The sequence below is a fragment of the Globicephala melas genome, chromosome 13, assembly GCF_963455315.2.
Source record: "Globicephala melas chromosome 13, mGloMel1.2, whole genome shotgun sequence".
Taxonomy (NCBI): domain Eukaryota; kingdom Metazoa; phylum Chordata; class Mammalia; order Artiodactyla; family Delphinidae; genus Globicephala; species Globicephala melas.
In genome coordinates this window covers 41,309,915-41,332,750 of record NC_083326.1, presented here as the reverse complement: position 1 = coordinate 41,332,750, position 22,836 = coordinate 41,309,915, and positions in this window count along the sequence as shown.

Genomic DNA, 22,836 nt, shown 5'->3' with positions numbered 1-22,836 from the left:
GTGCTTTCCTTAGGAAGGCAGGAGGAAACAGAAGAAAAGTGTCACTCCCTAACTACATAAGTTGGCTTATCCATCGAATAGTCTACATTTGTCTGAAGAAAGTGTCATGATCAGATACAACATCAAGTACATCTCACAGTCTTACTAGAAATATACAAGATTATAATTATGAATTTTTAAGCAAATTCATAAACTTCGGATTTTACAACAAAAAAAAGAAAGACAAGTAATGATGAATTCTACTATTTATAACCTTGAGTTTGGGCACTAAATATAAATACAGCTCCATGAATTTCATGCTACAAATATAATGGAAAAGAAGTAAAACCTAACATGTTTATATTAAACTTACATACTTATAACAATTTATAAAGATAAGAATGAAACTTTGTGATACAAGAACTAGAATTGAGTGTTGCTCTAATATAAGATATTAACTTAATTAAACAAGGAGACCATTAGATTGAGGTGCTTTCAATGCCTTAGTAGCCTCCTTAAGCAAACCAAAACCTAAGCCTGCAATGCCTCAAAGATAAGAAATCAAAGTCAAAGGACAGCCCATCACAAACTGCCAAATCAGCTTTCCCAAATAAGGTAACCCGCTAAGCAACAGCCAATCAAATAATTTCCTTGCCTTACTTCCATCGCTTCCATATAAAAGTCTTTCTCTTAGCTCCCGTTGGTGGAGCGCTCCCAAACACTTTCAATTTGATGCTACCTGATTCCAATAGATTTTTGCACAAGTAAACTTTAAAAAAATTTTAATGTGCCTCAGTTTATCTTTTAACAGAGAGAACTGTTTGTAATCCTTTAAGTCCCTCAGAAATGTGACTAGCCTTTTTAGTGGCAACAGTGGTAACTGCACCCAGTAAGCAAATTATAAAAATACAATGAGCTCCAGTAATACTCAAATTCAAAGCAAGTTCTGTTCAACAGCTCAGTTTTGGAGTCAGGCAGGCCTGAATTTGAATCTAGCTTGGCAAGAGGCTCTGTGACCTTGGCCAAATTATATAACTTCTCAGAACCCCAGATTCCTTATCTGTAAAATGGCGTGATTATAGTATCCCCCAAATAGGGTTGTGAGCAATAAATGATTTAATACATGCAGAGTACTTAAAAAATTCCTAGCAGATAGTATTTTAAGTGTTATGTCTTATATTGTTATGATTTTTAGTTTAACTTCCCTACTCCTATTTCTCCCCTTTCTTTCTGATAGAGTTACTAACACTTTACATATGGCTTTCATCCTTTCTATTGTCTCCATAAACTCTGATCTTCCACCTCTGTTACTGACACTAGTGCAGACCTGAGTGGGAGACACATCCCAATTTGTGCATGTCACAAGGTAGGTGGAGGCTGTTAGCCCCAGATAATCTACACATTCCCAGCAGACCACCGCCAACCAGCCCAGTGCTTACACGGCTGACTAACCTGGTCCTGCAGCCAAAACACATTACTCAGTGATGTCCCTTTCATAATATGGGGCAGTAACAGCTCATGGAACTTTGCCTTTAAAATCCTACCCCATTCTCCTACCTTGAATTTCGTGCCAACAGCCTACCTGGACTTTGTGCTGGATCGAATTCCCTGCTTGGCAGGAAAAATTTTCACTCAGTGCTCAATGTTTAGTCTCTAATAGTTTTTATTTTTTCTTTAACAGTATGTGCAATAATAGATTCTCGATGTATTTATTTTTCTCCTTGAAAGCTGTATTAGATTGGTATTGCTACTACAACAAATTTCCACAAACTCAGTGGTTTAAAAAACACAAACATATCCTTACAGTTCTGGAGGTCAGAAGTCAGAAATCAGTTTCACTGGTCAAGATGTCTACAGGGCTGGTTCCTTCATGAGGCTCTGAGGGGAGAGTCCATTTTTTTTGCATTTTTCAGCTTTTGGTGACTGCCTCTATTCCTTGTCTTGTGGCCCCTGCCTCCAACTTCAAAGTTCATCTCTCTGCTTCCATCATCACATTGTCTTCTCCCCTAACTCTGACTCCTGTGTGCCTCTTATAAGGACCATTATGATTACAATGTGCTAACTGGATAATCCAGGGTTATCTCTGCATCTCAAGAATCTTTATTCAATCACATCTGTAAAGTCTCTTTTACCACATAAGGAAATACAGGTTCCAGGGATTATGAGATGGACATATTTAGGTGGTTATTATTCAACTTACCATAAAAGTATTTCACCTAAGAGAATAAAATAAAAAAGGAAAGGAAAGAGAGGGAAGGGAGGGAAGGAAAAGTGAGAGACAAGGGAATAATAAGGGAGATTTTGCATCATAGGATAAAATCAAATCATACACAGCTCTTCTTTGATGTAGCATAGAAAGAAGCAACCTATCATCGTAGCCAGATGGATTTCATATTTTAAAAAAGAGATGTGATTTGCTGACATAAAAGAATAAAAGGGGGGAAAGTAATACAGGTAACACAGAAAGCTGTCCAATTTTAGAAATGCCATGATCAAGAAGAGTGTGAATTGCCTAGGGAAGAATTTTGAAAGAGCCCCACTGCAGAGTTTCAGAATGAAGGCAAAAAATTTTTTAAACCCTTGTTTTATTATAACTCAGGTGAAACCCCGAATGGCAACAGCCCTTCAAGTAATCCTTTTCCTGTCCATTCCTGCAGCTCACAAACATCCATCTGGTGTAAGCCTGATTGATCCTATTGAGAGAGTTTAGTGGAGGAGAGTGCCACCATCTGCTTGATTTCAGTAATAACAAATCCAGCAGGAGGATCCTGTTGTGTTGTGTTCCAGCTCCGTCAACGCTGGATTGCTTGATAACAGCCAATTTTAAGAGATGTAAAGGACTATAAAAGCAGTGGGTAGATTCGCACTCTGGGGATCATCTCCTTATAAAAGATTCATTCTTTCCTATATTGTCAGGCAGAGAAAAACTTAAAGTTCAAAAAAAGTAATTACAGCATATTAATTTACTCATTGTAAATCCTGGCTAGAATTTGTTTTTTTATTAAACTTGTTTTTAATAGAGAACCAGTGTTAATTATTCATAATAAATAGGTATCTGATTGGAGTTATCTTGTCATGTTTTTAAAGTAATCATGAATATGTATTTGTGAAACATATTTTCATCATATCTTATGATTTACAGATACTTCTGCAAATGCCTATAATGCAGTCTTTCATTAACATTGCTGAGCTAAACGCATTTTCAAGAAAGAAGTCTTTAAAATCACATGAGATGTAAGCAAAATAAACTGAATTTTAACATGGAAATTTGTTTAATAAGGAATATGAGAAAAATATTCATGAAGCACAAAATAAGACTATTATTCAAATAAAACAGAAAGAGCTTCTATTTTTGAATGCAGGCAAATGCCGAAAAAGGAAAAATAAAACATTTGAAAAAGGAAATAAAGATACTTCAGGTTTTTCCTCTCAATATAAGCAATAGTATAACTTCTAGAAAGTTAGGAGAGTTTTTCCCATTTAATTCAAGTGATAGTTACATTTGTTAATAGAATAAAATTAGGAATTGGGTGGCTATAATTCACACACACACATACATACACACAGTGCTACAAATTTCTGTTAATACAATTTGAAAAATGGACAAGAATGAATTAGACTATATACTAAACTAACTCACTCTAGTTTTATTTATTTGTTTGTTTATTTATTTTGCAAATGTGAGCTGTTACCATGAAGCAAGAGCCCTGTGTGTGTGTGTGTGTGTGTGTGTGTGTGTGTGTGTGTGTGTGGTGGGGGTGTGGATGTACTGGGTATGTGATGTATGTGTTGGGGGTGGAGAGGTGAGGCTCTGAGAGAAAAGAACAGAGGGCAGAACACATTTGCTGATTTTTTTTTTTTATACAGCAGGTTCTTATCAGTTATCTATTTTATACACATCAGTGTATACATGTCACTCCCAATCTCCCAGTTCATCCCACCACCCCCCACCCCCACTTTCCCCGCCTTGGTACTCACTCTACTTTAAAGCATTTGGCTTAGATAACATATCATTCATGTAAATCAATTTATTTCCAAGAACCAAAAAGAAAGGGAGGGGACAAAATAGAGATGACATTTTCCAAAATATTTTACTAATGAAAATCCAAAAGTGTATAAGTTATATACCATTGCTTTCTTTATTCCTCAGTCAAGTACTTATCAAGAACCCATTCTATGAATAATGACTAGGTGAGATATTTTGTTAGGTCCTGCTTGGTGTAGTCATACAGTGCACCAGGGGGAAACCATCCCCTCTGGAGTATTTTTAGGCAAAACTAAAAAATATATTAAACTGAAATTCTACAAATAACTCTCACTACACAGTTACCTAAATCCTGGGGTTTCTTCAGCCTTTCCCCACACTCAGGTCAGGCCATAGTCTCAGGAACTTTCCTGAAGGTCTTTCCCAAGTCTTGCATTTGTGAATTTGTCCCATTTTCTCAGGGTGGGGGAGGCTTCCTATGTCACTGGCTAGTTAACTGAGATTAATTCCAGCCATGACAGATAATGCTATGCTTGTTACATTACATTCTGGGCTGGGAAGGCAGCCAAAGCCACAGGACAAATATGGAACATTAACATTGATTTTAAAAAATTTCAAAATACTTTCATATACATAATCCCAATTTTTGCCCCATAAAAATCTTGTTAAAAACTCTGATATCACCCCTTCTTGAAAACCTGAATTCAGTTGTATTACCTTAAATATAATGCATTGATATTTGTCTTTGAAATATCCAGGTATTACAAGCTGAGAACAAAAATTGTTTCAAGCAATTATAGAATTTATTATTTAGTGTAAATTTCCTGTTTTTTTAAAAAATAAGAGGTAATGTGATAAGCTACCTATGAAATATGAGAAAAAGTTTTGTTTCTTCTAACAATATCTGCTTAGAAATAACTAAGAAATAACTCAGGAATAACTGCTGAATTTTATCCTATATTAAGCCATCAGTTGAGTGGTTAATCAAAATCCCAGTCAGAACAACAAAAAAATACCAGAAAAGAATGTTCAATGAAGATTGATAAGTAATTGTAAAATAGAATAATTTGTATTTCATAAATATATTTGGAAGAAGTATTGTGCTCCAAGAGTACACATATTTTAGGGCTTCCCTGGTGGCGCAGTGGTTGAGAGTCCGCCTGCCGATGCAGGGGACGGGGGTTCGTGCCCCAGTCCGGGAAGATCCCACATGCTGCGGAGCGGCTGGGCCCGTGAGCCATGGCCGCTGAGCCTGCGCGTCCGGAGCCTGTGCTCCACAACGGGAGAGGCCACAGCAGTAAGAGGCCCACATACCGCAAAAAAAAAAAAAAAAAAAAAAGAGTACACATATTTTAAACTTTTGCAAGAAAAAATATATAACTAATTTTCCCCACATTTCAATGAGAAAAGACTTCAGATCCAAATTTGGACAACTTGGGGCTCTCTTAATGGCCCATTCAATCACAGCATAGTTCATTAAGTAGATTGTGCCACGTTAAGATGGACTTGGAAGCTAAATCAACTGAAAAACAGCTGATTTGTCGGTATGACCAGGCATAGCTTTTGAACGTGTAGTAATTTCCCGACTTTTTTTTTTTTTTGCAGTACGCGGGCCTCTCACTATTGTGGCCTCTCCCGCTGCGGAGCACTGGCTCCGGACGTGCAGGCTCAGCGGCCGTGGCTCACAGCCCTAGCTGCTCCGCGGCATGTGGGATCCTCCCGGACCGGGGCAGGAACCCGTGTCCCCTGCATCGGCAGGCGGACTCTCAACCACTGCGCCACCAGGGAAGCCCTCCCCAGACTTTTATAGGACTATTTCATTTAATAGAACTTCACTAATCCACATATGTGAAAATTTTACCAAAGCTCAGATTTTGCATTTTCTATGAAGAAAGGACAGGCTAAGCAAATTCACAGATGAAGAAGATCCTAGGAATGTTTAAGCTATTTGCAACTGTCTTCAAATACTGTGGTAGTAACCATTTGTACTACTAAATCAACTAACGTGCTAATTACAGATAGATGTGTCTTTATTCTATTCCTTAGAGTCAGCAAGCCCTCTGTTTGGCAGGACTTTTCACTTAGTTTGAGGAACTGAATGTACTCAGAAATAAGACTGAGGTGTTTTTTAACAAACAAGAAAAACTCCGATTTCATATGGCTGATTATTCCCCAGATCCTAGCATAAAGTTCTGTGGCAGAATAATTAATTTATAAAACAGGTGTAACTCCTACTTCTTCAATTCCTCAGTCCCACTGTTCAAAAAGAGGCTCCTATGCTCTGTAATTCAAATACTATGGCAATTCCCTAAGTGGTTAAATTTTACCAAGCTTTACTATATGAGGGGGAAACTGGTCTATGGAATGTTTAAAAGTGATAAATTATTGATCTTTAATGTTAAACACACTCCCAAGCAGCATGGAATTGAAAGAAGAATCCAGGAGGGACAGGAGTTTTTTGTTTGTTTTAATACTGCCTGCCATTTCCCTGTTTACTGTTTTTGGCAGTCTACATGGTTTTCTTCCAGTCATATGGGATTTTATTCTAAAAGTCTTATTTGTAATGCCAACTTCCATAGAACCCAGGTGCTTAGTAGTAACGGATTTAGATGAGCAAATAACATTACTGTGACTGTGGCATAACTTTGCAGTATTTTCCTTCTGCCATAATAGTTCTCTACTTCAGTACCTATTTTCTTTTATACTGGCCAAAATTTGTTAAAAGTAATGGAAGAAAATGTTTAGTGAACTCGTGGTAGCCAAGAATAAAGGAATACAAGGAGGGAGAAAGGAAAAGAAGAGAAAAAATGGGGAAAGAGGGAGGGAGGAGTAAAAAAAAGACAGAGAGATGAAAAATAGAGAAAATAGACTTGGGAATAAACAAATGGGACCTAATTAAACTTAAAACCTTTTGCACAGCAAAGGAAACCATAAACAAAACAAAAAGACAACCCACAGAATGGGGAGAAAATATTTGTAAATGATGCGACCAACAAGGGACTAATTTCCAAAATATACAAACAGCTCATACAACTCAATGTCAAAAAAACAAACAATGCAATAAAAAAATAGGCAGAAGATCTAAATAGACATTTCTCCAAAGACATACAGATGGCCAACGGGCACATGAAAAAATGTTCAACGTTGGTAATTATTAGAGAAAACCAAATCAAAACTACAGTGAGGTATCACCCCACACCAGTCAGAATGGCCATCATGAAGAAGTCTACAAGTAATAAGTGCTGGAGAGGGTGTAGAGAAAAAGGAACCCTCCTACACTGTTGATGGGAATGTAAATTGGAATAGCCACTGTGGAGAATGGTATGGAGGTTCCTAAAAAAATTAAAAACAGAGTTGCCACATGATCCTGCAATCCCACTCCTGGGCATATATCTGGAGAAAATTATAATTCGAAAAGATACATGAACCCCAGAGTTCATAACAGCATTAATTGCCATAGCCAAAACATGGGATCTAAAAAAGACAAGCCAAGGGCTTCCCTGGTGGCGCAGTGGTTGAGAGTCCGCCTGCCGATGCAGGGGACACGGGTTCGTGCCCCGGTCCGGGAGGATCCCACGTGCCGCGGAGCGACTGGGCCCGTGAGCCATGGCCGCTGGGCCTGCGCGTCTGGAGCCTGTGCTCCGCAACGGGAGATACCACAACAGTGAGAGGCCCGCATAACGCAAAAAAAATAAAAAAGCCAAACCAAGACATGTGGAATAAAAAAAAAAAGATGCAAATAAACTTACTTACAAAGCAGAAATAGACCCACAGACATAGAAAACAAACCTATGGTTACCAAAGGGGTTAGAGGTGAGGGGATATAAATTAAGAAGACGGGATTAACATATACATACTACTATGTATGAAATAGATAACCAACAAGGACCTACTGTATAGCACAGGGAACTATACTCAATATTTTGTAATAACCTATAAGGGAAAAGACTCTGAAAAAGAATATATGTATTTATATACGTGTGGCTGTATATATATATATATATATATATATATATATATATATATATATATGTGTATAGCTGAATCACTGTGCTGTATACCTGAAACTAATACAACATTGTAAATCAACTACACTTCAATTTTTTTTAATGTACAAAAAAATAGAATTGGGTATTGTTGGTATTATAAGGGCTCCTGAGAGACACCTGTAGATGATCCAATATGAAAACGGATGTTACACTATGGGGAGAGAAGAGATTCATGACTGGAAGAGACTTTAAGAGGGCTTCTGGGGAGCTGATAATATACTGTTTCTGGATCTGCTTACTGGTTACGTAGGTAGATTCAATTTGTAACAATTCATCGAGCCTGCACATATGATATGTGTACTTTTGAGTGTGTATATTATATTTCACTAAAATACTTTAAAACATGTGCTACAGGGGAACATGTATTACTTTTCATCTGTTTTAAGTTTACCTGGACAAAGTGACCTTGAAAGTGACTTCAGGCCATCTATCAACTTCATAATTAAATAAGATATTTTCTTATTGAAGAAAACTGCTAAGCTTAGGTTTCAGTTAACTGGCTCTAGCTCTTTAATAGCTTAGTGGTCTTAGACAAGTGACCTTACCTCTCCCAAGTCTCAGTTTTCTATTTTGAAAAATGTTATAGGATCATTTAAAGAGATATTAATTCCAACCTTGATTTTCCTGAGGTAGGATGGACAGCCAGTCTACCATGTTCTAGCCTTTCTAACCACCTTCTCTGGGTTTCAAGATCCATTCTTAAGAAACTTTAAGAACTGGCCCTTGTTTGAAAGAACCAAACTGTTATTTTTTGAAAGGAACCTGCAATTTCATCATAGTTGGGAGGAAGGAGAGAAGCTAGAGCATTTTGGGGAAGGAGGAAGATGTAGTTGGAACTCTGCATCTAAATTGGGTGGAGTCCTAGTGGGTTATGAGATCAATTGAGTTCTGGTCATACTCATTAGTTCTCAGTAAACAGCAAAATTCCCATGGTTCTGTCTACATTATCATTGGTAACCCTGAGAGCAGTTTCTCAACCTTGGCCCTATTGATATATTGGACTGGATAACTCTTTGTAGTCAGGAGCTGTCCTGGCATTGCAGGATGTTTAACAGCATCCCTGGTGTCTACCCACTAGATGTCAATTGCACCTCCCCTGCAGGTTGTGCCAACCAAAAATGTCACCTATCCTTGCCAAATGTTTCCTGGAGGGCCAAATCCCCCTCGCCCCTATTGAGAACTACTGCCTTACAGCAGTGTTAGAGGCTGAATTTGGCATGGAAAGAATGGAGGGAATTCATTCAGCTGCAAAGGCACCTGCCTTTAAATAGACCTCTAAAACTGAATAATAAGCACATAAAATGATACACATACAAAGTCCAACTTCTCTAAACTAAACCTAAAGCTCGTATCAATCCCAAGGGTTGTGGGTGAGGACTAGTCAGATGATTTTTCAAAACCCTGACAGGTGGCGATTAAGCTAGATTTGATTTGATTTAGAAAACTAAAGAAATATAACAATTATTTTATGTAAGTGTCATGGTGCCAATTTGTACCTGTTACGTGTTTTTAAAAGAAAAAGAACAGCCGTGTTCCCGGCATATTGCAAAAGGGCAAAAAAATTAAATGTGTTATTATCATCCCTACTTTATAAATGATGAAAATGAGTAACAAAGAAGGCAAACAACCCTTCAAAGAAACAGAGCTAATAAAATGGATACTGAAATGAATGCCTTCCTGTGAACTTACTCTTTGTACTGTTGCCCATATTAATGGCTAATTTTGTTGGAGTGCCTAGAAAGTACCACTTTATCTCCTCTTAGTTCAACTTAGAACATACAGGCATCCATTATGATCCTAACACCCATTTTAGTGATTTCACGATACATGACAAGTATATAACCCAATTTAATTTTTTTGGATGGTCAAGACACCTAAAACAATCTAAGAACCTGCCAGAAGGAAGGCACTTAAGTATTAAAATGATGTATATAGACTATAGGCACTAAAAACATTCTGAAAAACTCAAAATAGATTGAGGTAGATGGGGAAGACATCATAGGATTTGAGCTAGAAACTTAAGTATAGGTAGAACAAGTAGAAAATTTGGGGAAGGTCTTAGAGATCAAGAAAACAACATATGTATTTCTGCTGCAGAAAGGCCCCACAATCTGGCACCGATTTTTAATCTCCAGCCTCTGTTCTCTTTACAGCTTCCACGACCTTTCCCTCTGAATACACAGTCAAGCCAGCAAACGCTATCCTTCAAACATGTCAGACCCTCTCTAGACTCACACCTTTGGTACGGGCTGCTCCCCTGGCCTGCAGTCACTCTGCTCACTCTGACCTCCTTCACTTAAAATTCTTCTTTTCCCTTCAAATTCAAAACTCAAATTTACCTCCTTCTATTTCCTAAGAGAATACCAGCAACTTCTTCTTCTCTATTCCCAACTCTGTCATAGCACTTACTACGTGATTTGGTTGATTTATGCCTATAGGTGCCCCCAACCGTGTGTCAAATGCAAATCTCTGTAAGTATACCTGTATTAATTCAGCATGGTGCAAAATTTTGTTCTACCCTTTAACTGAGCACCATCGAAATGCACTTATACAATATTCACCAGACCCTTTAAATTCATTTTTAATTGCACAACTAAGATATAATTCCAATTTCCTTTTACATTTTCAAAAAAGTTATATCTAAATCTAAAATCCTCTTTGACCTCCTCAATCCTAGGATCCTTTCCCATTCCTCTAGGTAATCAATATTATATCTTCGGTGCATATCTCCATGTTTTTTTTTTACCTTTGGTTAGTGTATATGTGTGCTGTTTCAAATTATTTTATCTATTTGTTTTTATTTAAGGGTTGTCATATTCCATGTATTGTACAATATATAACTTTTAGAGTAATGTGTGTTGATATCTATGGATTGTGTATTTTAATTCATAGACCGTATTCCGTAAAATGTACATTCCATGTTTTACTTGAACTTCTTTTGGAAAGACATGATGTTTGTTTTCAATATTTTGATAATTCAAATAATGCTACAGCAAACATTCTTTTGCCCTCAGGCAGATATCTAGAAATAGAATTGCAAGGTCACAGGGTCAGAAAATTTATTTTTAATTGTACTTCCAAATTTCTGCCTAAAGTGGGTAAATCAATATATTCATCCTCTAAGAATAACTTAGGAATGAACCTGTTTTCTACACTTTTACTGACACTTTTTATTACCAGACTTTTTTTTTAACTTTTGCATAAAATAATCTCATTTTGTTTTTATGTACATTTCTATGACTAGACTAATTTGGGGAGGACTGATATTTTCCTAATATTGAATATTTCCATTTATGAACATAGCATACTTCTCTGTTTATTTAAATCTGTATGTATCATTGAATAGTTTTATTATTTTCTCCATAAACATCTTGCATTTTTTTTAGTTTTTTTTTTAAACCAGGCATCTTAGATTTCTGTTACTGTTGTACATAGGTTCTTATTCTACATTTTGATTTTTAAGTTTTTACTGATGAAAAATAGGAAAAATTGATTTTTGCATGGGAAATTTTATCCTACCAACTTGCTAAGTTCTTTTATCAGTTCCACTGTTTATTAGTTGATTTTCTTAAATGTTCTAGGTAGACCATTATCTTTTTAATCTTTGAGGCATATTTTTGTTTTACTGTTTTAGTTTCACTCTCCAGCATAATGATCGATAGTAGTAATGATAATATGATATTCTGTTCTTATTTCTGACATTACTGAGCATGTTTTTAATATTTCATTATTAAATGTGACTTTGCATCAGTTTTTACCAGATAGCTTTAATGCACTAAGAAAGTTCATACTTCTCATTTTTTGAGTTGTTACCATGAATGCATGTTAGATTTTATAAAATTTTTAATCAGCATCCATTAACATAATCATATAATTTTCTCCTTGAGTCTGTTAACAAAGAGATTTACCTTGATAGAATTTCTCACATTGATCCATCTTTACAATACATGGCTAAACCTTCTTGGTCACTGTATCAGTTAGGGATTGCATTCAGCTGCTAGTAAGAGAGACCTGGCTATGGCGGTTTAAACACACGAAGGCTCATATTTCTGAAATAATCAGGTCTAGAGTAAAGCAGTTGCTGGCATTGGTTCAGTAATTTAAGGATATAAGGGAGGAAGTCTTTGTCTTCTCTTGGTTTTTCCTCGTTGTCCCAAGATGACCACTAGAGATGTAGGCATCATGTCCTCATTAGAGGCAGGAAAAATGAAAAAAAGGGGATTTGGATAACAGTAGTTTCCCAGAAGTCCTAACCCACAATTTCTTCTTGCATTTTGTTAGCCATCCAACCTCCAAAAGATTGAGAGGAATATAATTTTTAAGCTGGTTATATTAGTGACTGGATTAAAATTAGGGGTTTGTTACTAGGGAAGAAGGAAGCTGAGTATTTAGTAGATAACTAATGATCCTCACCACAGTTGTGATACATTGTCCTTTTAACACATTGCTTGATTTGAATGGCTGGTATTTTATTGGTAATTCTGCACTGTCATCATTGGTACAACCCATCGAGCTTTTTCAGATTTCACCAGTTATACATGCACTCATTTATGCATGGGGGGAAAGGGGTATAGCTCTATGCAGATCTATCACATGCATAGCTTTAAGTAACCACTACAACAATCAAGATACTTAATTGAACCATCATCACAAGACTCCTCTATTCTACTTCTTTACAGCCACACTCACTCCTGCCTCCTCATCTTAACCTTCAACAGTCACTAACCTGTTTTGCATCTCTGTGATTGTTATTTCACAAGTGTTGCATGAATGGAATCATGCAGCATATATCCCTTTGATATTAGCTTTTTCTCTCAACATACTTTATTTTACGTTCATGCAAGTCATTGCAGTTTTCAATAACAAGTTATTCCTGAGTAGTATTCTATGGCATGGATGTATCTTACTTCATTAACCATACAGTCACTGAAGGACATTTGGATAGTTTCCCGTTTGGGGCTACTGTATTAAAGCTGCTAAGAATATTCATGCCCAAGTTTCTGCATGAAAAAAAGTTTTCATTACTTTGGCACATATACACCATAGTGCAATTTCTGGGTTGCATGGTAGTCCATTTTTAATTTTATAGGGAGCTACCAGACTCTGTTCCAGAGTGCCCACAACATTTAATGGTTTTCTGCATCCTCACCAACATTTGGTATTATCACTATTTTTAACTTGGCTCTTCTGATAGTTGTTTAGTGATACCCCACTATGGTTTTAATTTGCATTTATCTACTGGTTAATGATGTTGAACATATTTTTATATGCTTATTTTCCATTTTCATATTCTCTTTTGAAAAATGTCAGTTCAAGTCTTTCAGCCACTTTCTAATTTGATTGATGGGTTTTATTTTTATTTATTTATTTATTTATTTATTTATTTATTTATTTATTTTGGCGATACATAGGCTTCTCACTGTTGTGGCCTCTCCTGTTGCAGAACACAGGCTCCAGACGCGCAGGCTCAGTGGCTATGACTCACGGGCCCAGCCGCTCCGCGGCGTGTGGGATCTTCCCGGACCGGGGCACGAACCTGTGTCCCCTGCATCGGCAGGCGGACTCTCAACCACTGAGCCACCAAGGAAGCCCTGATTGATGGTTTTTAAATATCGAAGTTTGAGAGTTCTTTATATATTCTAGATACAAGTCCTTTATCATACATGTGCTTTGCAAATATTTCTCTCACTATGTGATGTGTTTTATTATCCTTTTTTTAAAAATAAATTTATTTATTTTTGGCTGCGTTGGGTCTTCATTGTTGCGTGTGGGCTTTCTCTAGTTGCGGCGAGCAGGGGCTACTCTTTGTTGGGGTGCGCGGGCTTCTCATTGCGGTGGCTTCTCTTGTTGCGGAGCATGGGCTATAGGTGCGCAGGCTTCAGTAGTTGTGGCTCACCAGCTCTAGAGCACAGGCTCAGTAGTTGTTGCACACGGGCTTAGTTTCTCCACAACATGTGAGATCTTCCCAGACCAGGGCTTGAACCCACGTCCGCTGCATTGGCAGGCGGATTCTTAACCACTGCGCCACCAGGGAAGTCCCTATTATCCTTTTAACAGAGTCTTCCACAGAGAAAAAGATTTAATTTTCACAAGGTTCAATTTATCAATTTTTTAAATTTTATGGATCATGCTTTTTGGTGTCAAATCTAAGAACTCTTTTCTGGATGTCAGCAAGAATGGTGCAGTAAGGACCTCCAACAATCCTCTCCTCCATAAGAGCAGTGATAACACACAAAATTGTCAAAATTAACATTTTCAGAAGTGTGGAAATTAGCCAAAGATATTCAGCAACCTGGAGACTGATTATTCAAGAAAATTGGCTGAATCTTGGTAAGAAAGTGAGCTTTGTGTTATTTCTACTTTTCCTAGCCTCATGACTCTTCATCAACCCCACAGTAGCCTTGAAAACCAATACTTCCACAAGCATGCTGAAAGCAGCAGCCTAACAGCCTAAGAGGTGAAATAACAGGGTGGGATTGCCTTTAAAGCCCAGTTCCCAGATAGGTGTCATTATCTGACCTGTCTGGTAGTTTCCTGGGCAATCCCACCAGAAAGGCTTGTCTTTTCTTTGGCCTGACACTGGGCTGGTCCAATGCAGACAGCCTTTTCTCTGGGGGTGTTTTTCAGAATCAATCAGCCACAATCATTTAATATCCCAACCTCTTGAGGTAGCAATAACAATTGAGAGAAACATCAAACAGATTGAAATTCTTAAAATAGAAAGCTTTTGAATGAGATATATGTAGGTGACTTTGAAAAGCTCTGAAATATTCCTAGAAATCTGGAAGGCCATGTGCATACACAAGGCTGTGGGCACAGCTATGAAAGAACTGAGAGGGCCCTAAGCTCTTCAACTCTGGATGAACTTGAAGTTCTGCATGAGTAGGAAATAAAAGTTAAGGTAGACTTGTAAACTTCACATCTGAACATTAAATCAGTGCCTCCCAGATCACGCAAAAACCTTGTTCAAAATCTGAAGGACTTGTTCATGCATTAAAAGAAATCTCTGTCCAATCATTAGCTAATCATTAAGCTAACTGAGCACAGATGTCAGTGGCCACATTAAAAAGAATACAGACTGTAAAAGAATTAATCCAGGAAACCTGCTAAACAAGAAAACAACAAAAAAAAGACAATAACAACAAACAGCAACGACAAACTTTTTAATGTTTAAATGTTCCGTTTTCAAAAGAAATAAATTATAAAAAATGTAGATAAATGAGAAAGTATGGCTCATACTTGGAGGAAAAAAATCAATTGATAAAAATTTTCCCTGAGGATACCCAGATATTGGATTTACTAGACAAAGACTTTAAATGAGCTGTTTTAAATATGTTCAAAGAACAAAAGGAAACCATACCTGAAGAATTAAAGGAAAATATGCACCTGTGCCTGTCTCATAAATTTTTATTTTACTACAGATATTATACATTATATAATATTACATTATTATATATATAATATTATTTATATAATTTTATATATTATTTATATAAATATATAATACTTATGTATTATAAATAATATATAATATTTATATATTATAAATATTATATAAATATAATAATAATGTATTATTATATTATTTTCTTTTCCTTTTATGGAAAAGAAATGCCTCTCTTTGATCCTTTTAATGCTTTGTGCCTTGAATTCTGAATGTTGTTGATAGAGTTAAACCGTTTTCTCTTTGTTACTATTTGCTAGAATCTTTTTTCTTATTTATTTATTTTCCATCATCCTGTGTCACTTTGTATTAGACATGTGTCTAGAAAATAAATTATAGCTTTATTTTTAATACAAAGAATGAATATTCTTTAAACAAACTAGTTATTGTTAATTTATTTGAACTTATTTCTGCCATCTTATTTCATGTTTCATATTTACAATACTCTTTTTCTTTCTCATTTTTAACATTTCTTCTGTTATTGGCCTGATTACATTTTCTTTGTTCCATTTAATTCTCTATACGTATAGAAGTTTTACAGCCTATTTCTAGAATGGTGGTTTGCTTTAAATTTTTAATACACATACAGGATTGGAATTTTTAATACATCAAGATTTAATCTGTTTTCAGTCTTCCTCTTATACTTAGCCTGCCATCTTGAAGCCAGATGTCTTTCCCAGATATGATACACTTCGCTGAACTTTTTGGGGAGATACATTTTATTCATATGTCAGCAATCATTTATGCCTTTAAAATCCTCTTCTTCAAATCTGCATTTCAGTTCCCAGTGCTTTGCTAAGTTTGTACTTTGGTTCCTGACCTAGTAAAAATGGCAGTGAGATAAGAGGGAAATTTCTCCTCAACCTAGTGAGATAGGTACTCAGAGCCAAAATTGTGGCAATTAATAAAAAGGAAAGAAAATGAGTAAGTAGGTTGTTTGACACACAAGTTTTTGGGTTAAGATAATTGCTTGCTACGTACTTAAAATTCAGCAGGAAGATGTTTCAAGGAAAATATATCTTTCCTGCAGGTTGTATATAAGGATGAAAGCGAAACACCCCTAAAATTCTAGGAAGTAACCCAAAACTCAGAGATTCAATATACATTTACCAAGGACCTTTGATAGTTCAAGGACTGTGCTATGGCTGGTTGTATGAAGTAAACAAAGCAGCCATGGTCTAAAGACTTTAAACAATAAGTACAGAAACAAATACATTTGTAACAGGATGCCCAGCATACATGAAATGTTTAGGGTTTTCTACTCTTTTCTATAAAGAGAGATGCCAAAAACCACAATAGAATCATGGAAGAAAGCATTTTCTTTTCCTAAAGAATGAGTTTTGGGACGTTGTAAGCAATGAACTATCCAATTCAGTTTCCTGGAGAAAGTTAAAGTAATTTAATCTTTTGGTTCTAAGGCTTGAGAAAAAATAGTTGTCTTACCTCTAAAGAGAGGATTCCCCAGGGAGAATGTTAAAATACATATAATTCCACATTCTCCACTCCCCTCCCATAGCAAATGCATGTTCATCTGAGTTATTGAAGGTACTTCTTTTCAATAGTGGAATTGATGCCTGTGCGTACCTAGGCAGAACTTGCTAGATGTTAGTCCTTTGGAAATGTTTAGACTGAATAAAAGGCTGAGAACAGAAATTAATATAGCACTGTTTAGAGAGTATCAAATTAGCAAATCAGTGCAACATGAAATGGTGACAGGTGGGCCATGCCTTGCATTGATAAAAGATTTGCTTTCTGGGTGGGATTATGAAAATTGTGAAAACAGGAATCATGTATTTGTCGACATGAACAATTAATTAAACTAGTGTTGTTAGCAAATAATTAAACCAGGAAAACTAAAGCCAATTTCATTAATCATTTAAAATTAATTATGACAATGATGTTAATAACAATTTGCATTTGTTTGAACATTTTAGAAAAGAAATATGTGTGTATCAGAGACTTAGAAGTGGTGGCTCACAAGATGTAACATGGATCATAATCTCCTTGGGAGAGGAAACTTGTTAAAATGTAAATTATTGGGTCCCACCTCCAGAAATTTAAATTCATTAGTTGTGAAAAAGGCCCATGAACATGGATTTAACAACCTCTCCCCTCCCTGTACACACACCCACACACAGACACTCACACACAGAAATGATCATTCTGATGCAATTTGCTAGGTAGATGACACTTGGAAAACATTGCTCAAGAAGTAAAACATCGATAAAAATAAGAATTGTTATATTATCTATTGTGAGTTAGCATTTGTTTGAATATTTACTTTATATATATTTTATTTTAAAATGGTTATTTCAGTGTTAGATAATGAGCTTTAATTATCTATAGATGGTAGTATGAGTAAATCAATAAACAACATTATTACAAAAAATAAACTAATATAATTAAGTTAAAAAGAGTTCTAGATCTGTTTTCTAGTAAGACACTAAAATGGCATGATAGTTGATCCGCTTCTCCCAAAGTAACCACAGAGAAACTAGACAGGGAAAATACCAAGAAAAGAAGAAAAGTATAAAATTCCTCTAGGGTAATAGGGAGATTGTTGTGAAATGGTGGGTTTGGGGGGGTCAATTCTAGACTTTAACCAGGACAGGGTTGACAGCCTGGGGTTATTGTGAGAGGGAAAGTAGCAGTGGTGGAGCTAGAGTTCTGCTATTGTTTCCTCCCCACCATTGCCGTGGTAAAAAGAATGCCTGTCCACAACAAGGCTGATACAGAATTCTGGTGCAGGCGTCTGCAGGAGGCAGTTCCCGTTAGGGAAATAGTAGGACTTTGGGTCATCAGATTAGCTGGAGTGCCAAAAGTGGAGACTACAGAAGCCTCAATACATGGCACATTTGCTGAATTTTGAAGCTATGTGGGGTGGGAAGCAAATAAGCTGGAATGGAAACCAGAGATGAATTGTACACGATCTCAGGAAACAAAGACCTTTCACGGGAAGTGACTCCAGCGAATATACCAGAACCACAGTAAACTGATGATCTGAAGCCAATTTTACCGTGATGGTATTTTACTGATTTGGGGGAATTGGTGCTATAGACTAAGACTGGCTTGGCAGGACAGAGGGCCTCTGCAGAGGAAGCTGAGTTTTCAGCCAGCACACGGGATAGAGAGAAAAGTAGAAAACTGTGAAGTCACAAATGAAGACATTTTTTTAAAAAACATTTACATAATTCTAAAACACTTCAGTGCAGAAAACTAAAAAGGTAAGCCAAAAATCTCTCAAAGGATCACAGTACTCATGTCATTCTGCTGAGAGGGCAAAGACTAACTACAGGAAGGGCCCCAATGAACATAAGGATACTCTCATTGAAAAGATTCAGAAGGCTAAGCCCTAATGACAGAACAAACCAGCGGTAGACTAAGCCTTATTAAAACGTCAACCAAGCACCCAACTCCATCTGCCTAGCATAAAAAAAGGGAAAATATTCTCAGGATGTGATAACATTATCAGAAAGATTCAATAAAATAGTAATAGCTATGCCAAGAAATAAGAGAATATGACCAGGCTAAGGAGGAATAAATAGACAATAATAAAAGAATAAAATGCAGTCCAGATATTGAGGTTATGAAAAACTTTAAAACAATTATAATTAATCCATTCAGGAGAATAGAGAAAATGTTGTAGAAAATGCATGAAAATATTGAGTTTCACCAGACACTTGGACTACACAAGGAAAACATATAATAGAGATTCTAGAATTTAGAATATAATATCTGAAACTAGAAATTTATCTAATAGGTTTAACAGCAAACCAGAAGTAGCAGATGACAGGATTAGTAAACTGAAGGACAATGGAAACCCAAACCTAAAGCACAAAGAAAGCCTATCAAATGTGTAATAAGAATCCCAGAAGAAGAAAAAAAAAGAATGGACCAGAAGAAACACTTGAAAAAGTCATAGCTGAGTATCTTCAAAAATCTTTAGGAATCCCTGGAAGGATCTATGAAAAGATAACCTATCCCAGGCATGTCACAGTAAAACTGCTGGACAGCAATGACAAAGAGAAAGTCCTAAAAGCAGTAAGAGGTGAGAAAAGACACATTACCTTCTAAGGAGGGATGATAAGACTAATGATGGAAGCTGGAACATAGTGCAATGATGCAGTTAAGGAACTGAAAAGAAAAACTGCCAACCTAGAATTCTTTACCCAGTAAAAATATTCCTTACCTCCATGAAGGTAAAATAAAGAGGTTTTTAGACAAGCAGAAACTGCAAGAATATGTTGCCTGCAAACCTGCACTAAACATATAAAGCAATTAAAATTTTAGAGCTCTGCTATGTAAAAAGCTTGTAAGTCATCAGTCCTGTCCTTACAACAAGACAAAAGCTAAACATACTGAAAACCAAGAATTTTTCTTAGACTCATCAGAGAAATGGGGTCACAGAGTAAACTGCCACCCTGAAATCTGGAGAGAGTCACAGCTGAGATTGGTTTATCTGGAGCAGAAGCTGCTACATCCACAATCTAATGGGAACGCTTAAATGACAATTTTGATGAATTGTTGGAGGCTGAGAGTGCACTAGCTTCAGAGTGAGAAACACTTTGGGACCCCACATTTTCCTGGGTTTTCCCTCTAGGAACCCTGCCAAGTTCTAATGGTAAAGCAGAAAAATTCCCACCTGTTTCTGGCAGGAGATGAAGGAAAGTATCCATTTTAAAATATATCCAGAGCATTCTCCTTAAAAAAGAACTACTCTCTAAGAGAAAATACTTTACCAGAGCTTTACCTCACCTTAGGAAACAGAAATTAGCCAATTCCAACCCCCTCTGGTTGTCCTGTCTCATGTTAGGGGTAGGTGGAGAGGTACTGAGAAACATTTTGAACATCATAGCCCCAAAACTCAGTCCCATTAAAAAACCAATTTTAATAAAAAGATTATAACAGGCTTCCTCTCCTCACTTTACCACTACATCAACAAGCCTACAGTATAAGAACAACGAATTGCAGCTGAAAGAACTGCAAGACTCAAATCTGATCAAGAAAGAGTTCTTAGAGAAATACAAAGACAAAAGGGAAGAAGAAGAAAAGGACACTAGAGAAAACTGAAGCCTCTTCACCTACCTGTACAGCAAACATTAAAAACAGCCCAATTTTGAGCCAAATTAACATAAATCCTCACCCTTAAGGCCTATTTATCTCAGATCCTATTATCCAATATACCACATCCAGTTTTTAACAAAAAGTTACAGGTATGCCAAAGAGAGGAGAAAATAGTCTGAAGATGTAAAGCAAGCATACAAACCAGACCCAAATATGACACAGATTTTGGAAATATTAGACATGGAATTTAAAATATCTATGATTAATATGTTAAGGGCTTTATGGAAAAAGTAGACAACATGCAAGAATAGATGGGTAATTTATGCAGAAATATGGAAACACTGAGTCAAAAGGATATGCTAGAAATTAAAAATGCTGGAAAGAATGAAGAATGCCTTTCACGGGCTCATCAGTAGACTGAATAAGGAGGAAACCAGCAGTGACTTTGAAGATACATCACTAGAAACTTCCCAAAGTGAAATGCATAGAGAAGAAATGATTTAAAAAAGAATATCCAAGAATTATGAGATTGTGGGGTGTTTACAAAAGGTGTAACATATGTGTAAGTGGAATACCAGAAGAAAAAAAGAGACAGAAGAAATATTTGAAGTTATAATGGCTGTGAATTTTTCAAAATTAATGACAGACACCAAACTACAGATCCAGGAATCTCAGAGAACACCAAGCAGGATGACTACCAAAAAATATAAAACTTAGGCATATCATATTCAAACTTCAGAAAACCAAAGACAAAGAAAATCTTGAAAGAAGCTGGGAGGAGGTGGGGGTACACCTTACCTACTGAGGAAAAAGGATAAGAATTACATCAGATTTTCTCATCAGAAACAATGAAAGGAGGAAGAGAATGGAGTGATATATTTAAAATGATTGGAAGAAAAAAGGAAATACCAAACTAAAATTCTATATCCTTCAGCAATGAAGAGAAATAATGACTTTCTCAGATAAATGAAAACAAGTGAATTCATTGCAGTAAAACTTCCCTGCAAGACAGGTTAAAAGAAGTTTCTCTGGGGCTTCCCTGGTGGCGCAGTGGTTGAGAGTCCGCCTGCCGATGCAGGGGGCACGGGTTTGTGCCCCGGTCTGGGAAGATCCCACATGCCGCGGAGCGGCTGGGCCCGTGAGCCATGACTGCTGAGCCTGCGCGTCGGGAGCCTGTGCTCTGCAACGGGAGAGGCCACAAGAAGTGAGAGGCCCGCGTACCACAAAAAAAAAAAAAAAAAAAAAAAAAAGTTTCTCTGAGAGAAGGGAAATTATGTAGGTCAAAAACCCAGATCTGCATAAAGAAAGGAAATGTGTCACAGAAAGAATAAGTGAAAGTAAAATAAAGCCTTTTATTTTTTCCTATTTTTGAATTATCTATTAAATAACTGTTCAAAGTAATAATATTGATAGTAACAATATACTAGGTGATTATAGTTTCTGGACAAGTGAAATGAATGGCAGAAATCTTACAAGGGACGGGAGGGAGGAATTGGGACTACTCTGTTATAGTAGAGTAGTGTGTATATATATATATAGTATTATAGTATTAAAATGTTCTGGGATCTATTATAAAGTACCTGCACTACTCATGAAGTAGTATGGTGTTATTTGGAAGTGGAATTAGATTAGTTAAAAATGTATATTGCAAAGCTTAGGGCATCATCTAAAAAAATTTTTGAAGTATTATTGATGTACTAAGAGAGGATAGAAAATGGAAACATGTAAAATACTCAGTTAAAACCAGAGAAGGAAGAAAATGACAGAAAGATTTTAAAAAGAACAGTTATAATGAATAGGAAATGCTTAAAAACATGCTACTTATCAATCCAACTATATCAATGATAACTTTAAATGTGAGTGGCCTAAATTTGCCATTTAAAAACAGAGACTGTCAGAATGGGGGGTGGAAAAGGAAACAAGACCCAACTATGTTGTCTACAAGCCAAAAAAAAACCTGCTTTAATATAAAGACACAGGTTAAAAGTAAAGGAATGGAGAAAGATATTACATGCTAACACAATCAAAAGAAAGTTGGAGTAGCTATGTTAATTACACAATGCAGACTTCCAGAACAAGGAAAAATTATTAAGGGTAATGAGAGGTATTACACAATGATAAAGGGGTCAATTCTCCAAGAACACGTAAAAATCTTTAAAGTGTATGCACCTAACAACAGAATGTCAAAATACATAATTAAAAAACTGCTGGAACTGCCAGGAGAAATAGAGAAATCCACTATTACAGTTGGAGACTTCAACACCTCTTTATCAGTACTTCCAACAGTGAAAAAATCAGTAAGGATGTAGTTGAAT